This window comes from Leucoraja erinacea, chromosome 27 (assembly GCF_028641065.1).
Source record: "Leucoraja erinacea ecotype New England chromosome 27, Leri_hhj_1, whole genome shotgun sequence".
Lineage (NCBI taxonomy): Eukaryota > Metazoa > Chordata > Chondrichthyes > Rajiformes > Rajidae > Leucoraja > Leucoraja erinaceus.
In genome coordinates this window covers 1,635,569-1,639,067 of record NC_073403.1, presented here as the reverse complement: position 1 = coordinate 1,639,067, position 3,499 = coordinate 1,635,569, and the positions used below count along the sequence as shown (strand labels likewise).

The 3,499-nt window shown below is 48.7% G+C and overlaps 1 non-coding gene across 1 annotated transcript; it reads left to right on the top strand.

Annotated features, from left to right (window-relative positions):
* Nucleotides 1–1,745: 1,745 nt before the first annotated feature.
* On the top strand, nucleotides 1,746–1,817 carry trnac-gca (transfer RNA cysteine (anticodon GCA)). The gene has a single exon. It is a non-coding gene; the product is annotated as a tRNA-Cys (tRNA).
* The last annotated feature ends 1,682 nt before the right edge of the window (nucleotides 1,818–3,499 follow it).

Sequence of the window (3,499 nt, the reverse complement as noted above, 5' to 3'; positions counted from 1 at the left end):
CAGGTGGGACTAAGGGGGGAAAAAAGTTGTTCGGCACGGACTTGTAGGACCGAGATGGCCTGTTTCCGTGCTGTAATTGTTATATGGTTTATATGGTTATATTAAACCTATGTCCTGTGGTCCTTGATTCACCTACTCTGGGCAAGAGAATCTAAATGCCAATGCCAGATTTAGTAGAGTGTTAATTTGTTCATGATATATGTATTTTTATTTCTATTTATTTTTTAATGCACACTGAATGGACACTGGTTGAGCAACGTTTTTTTGTTTCCTCTGGGTATGTGAATACTCAGGAAATGACAATAAAGATATACAATGCCCAAGTGCATCTAAATCTAATCTGCCCAAATGCCTTTTAAAAGTCATTATTGTCTCCAGAACAGTACTCCAAGTGTGGTCTCACCAATGGTTGTACAGCATTATCATAAGGTCATAAGTGATTGGAGTAGAATTAGGCCATTCGGCCCATCAAGTCTACTCCACCATTCAATCATGGCTGATCTATCTCTCCCTCCTAACCCCATTCTCCTGCCTACTCCCCATAACCTCTGACACCCGTACTAATCAAGAATCTATTTATCTCTGCCTTAAAATTATCCATTGATTTGGCCTCCACAGCCTTCTGTAGCAACGAATTCCACAGATCCACCACCCTCTGTCTAAATAAATTTCTCCTCATCTCCCGATGAAGGATAACGTGGCAAATGCCTCTTCACCACCCCGTCTACCTGACTTGCCACAACCGGGCACCTGTACTCCAAATCTACCCATTCTCGAAGGCTCTGCCATTTACTGTGATAGTCCTTCTGTGAGAGAGAGTTGTAACACAGACACACTGGGCAGTACTACACTGCAGAGACTACAGCACTTCAAGAAAACAACTCACAGCCATCTTCTCAGTGAAGAAGGGCCCCAAACCCAAAACATTGCCAGCCTATTCCCACCACAGCTGCTGCCTGACCCAGTGAGTTACTCCAGTGTTTTGTCTTTTGCTCAAGACTCCAGCATCTGCAGTTCCTTACGTCATCAAAGGAATTTAAGTAAATACTGGCCTTGCTGTGTGTGTGTGTGTGTGTGTGTGTGTGTGTGTGTGTGTGTGTGTGTGTGTGTGTGTGTGTGTGTGTGTGTGTGTGTGTGTGTGTGTGTGTGTGTGTGTGTGTGTGTGTGTGTGTGTGTGTGTGTGTGTGTGTGTGTGTGTGTGTGTGTGTGTGTATGTGTGTGTGTGTGTGTGTGTGTGTGTGTGTGTGTGTGTGTGTGTGTGTGTGTGTGTGTGTGTGTGTGTGTGTGTGTGTGTGTGTGTGTGTGTGTGTGTGTGTGTCTGTATGTGTGTGTGTGTGTGTGTGTGTGTGTGTGTGTGTGTGTGTGTGTGTGTGTGTGTGTGTGTGTGTGTGTGTGTGTGTGGGTGTGTGAGTGTGTGTGTGTGTGTGTGTGTGTGTGTGTCTGTATGTGTGTCAGTAAGTATGTGAGTGTGTTTCTGTGCGTGCGTGTGTATGTGGGTGTGTGTGCGTGTGTGTGTGGGTCTGTAAGGATGGGTGTCCTTATGTGTGTGCATGTGTGCGTGTGTGTGTGTGCGTGTGTGTGTGTGTGTGTGTGTGTGTGTGTGTGTGAAAGAAAGAAAGAGAGAGGGGAAGGAAGAGAGAGAGAGACAGAGAGACAGAGAGGGAGAAAGAGAGAGATGAAAAGAGAGAGAGAGGGGGAAGAGGGGGGTAGAGAAGGAAAGAGTGTGTGTGTGTGTGTGTGTGTAGGGGGGTGTAGCTCAGTGGTAGAGCATTTGACTGCAGATCAAAAGGTCCCTGGTTCAAATCCAGGTGCCTCCTCATATTACCTCTTTAGATTAGATTCCTTTATTTGTCATTCAGACCTTTCGGTCAGAACTAAATGTTGTTGCCTGCAGCCCTACATGTAATAATAAACACACAATAAACACAAATAAACATCCACCACAGTGAGTTCACCCGGCACCTCCTCACTGTGATGGGCAAAAATCTTAAAGTCACTGTCTCTTCCCCTCCCTGTCCTCCCTCTGCGTTGAGGCGATCCAGGCTTCCGATGTTGTGACCCGGCCACGTGATGTTGTGCAAGTGCCGCGGCTCAACCGAGCTCCGCGCGACGGGCCGGTTCAAACTCCGCGGCCCGGGGGTGGTCGAAGCTGCCGCCCTCCAGTCCAGCGGACGCAGCTGTTGCCGTGGGAGCTCCGTAAAAACAGGTCACCAACCCGTGACCTGCGAGCTCCCGACGATGTCGTCCACTGGGCCCCGCGGCCGAGCCCCGGATTCAGGTCGCCGCCTCAACCACCGGAGCGCCGCCTCAACCCCGAGTCGTGCCGCTGCCACCGGAACGCTGGAACACCGCCACAGCTCCGAATTCAGCCAGCCTCGCGTTGGTAAGCCCTGGCTGGCTCTGCTTCCGGAGCCTCGAGGTCAGTCGCAGTTGGAGGCCGCCAGCTCCGCCATTAGGCCTCAGCGCAGACGGAGGCAGAGAAGGGGGGGATACGACAGAAAGAGTCGCATTCCCCCGAAGGAAGAAACAGAAAAACACGTTTCACCCCCCCCCCCCCCCCCACACACATAACACAACCTAATAAACTAAAATTTAACTAAAACAAGCCAACAACAAAAAACAACAAAAAAAGTTAAAACAGACGGACAGCAGGCAAGCCGCAGCTGTTCACCAGCGCCGCCACTTCCGGAAGAAGTGTACATTGCGGCTGGCTTGATTGGAATCATGTATTGTCTTTCCACTGACTAGAATGAAAGCTTTTCACTGTACCTCGGTACACGTGACAATAAACTAAGCTCAGACTCAAACGCAAATCCCAAGAATGAACCAAGCAAAGCCAATCAAACCACGAGTATTGAAATGTCCAGCATCAATTAGACATAGGAACTGTGGCTGATTTTACCCCATGCGGAAACAGGCTCCTTGGCGCACTGAATCTACACCGACCAGTCACCCCCACACATTAACACTACCCGAAACATACTTGGGACAATTGTTACACAAACATTTTTTTACACTTGCATTATACAATTTTTACACTTATACGTTTAAGCCAATTAACCGACAAACCTTTATGTCTTTCTCTGAAGATCTCGGAGAAAATCCAAGCAGGTCACGAGGAGAACGTACAAACTCCGTACAGACAGCACCCGTAGTCAGGATCGAACCCGGGTCTCTGGCGCTGTAAGGCAGCAGCTCTACCGCTGCGCCACCGTGCCGCTCTTTCTCTCTGGCGAACACGGATGAAGAACAGACTGAAGAAGGGTCTCGACCCAAAACGTCACCTATCTGCAATCTCCAGAGATGCTGCCTGACCCGCTGAGTTACTCCAGCACTCTGTGTCCTTTTGTGTATGCACCGGCATCAGCATTTACTTTCTCTCTAACACCCCAGGCTAGAAACAGGGTGAATTGTAACACCACCACAAAGTAAAAGGAAATGTTTTCCTGTAGCCATGCTTGGAAATTAGTCCTAAATATTTCTTCCTAGTTGTGTCAAA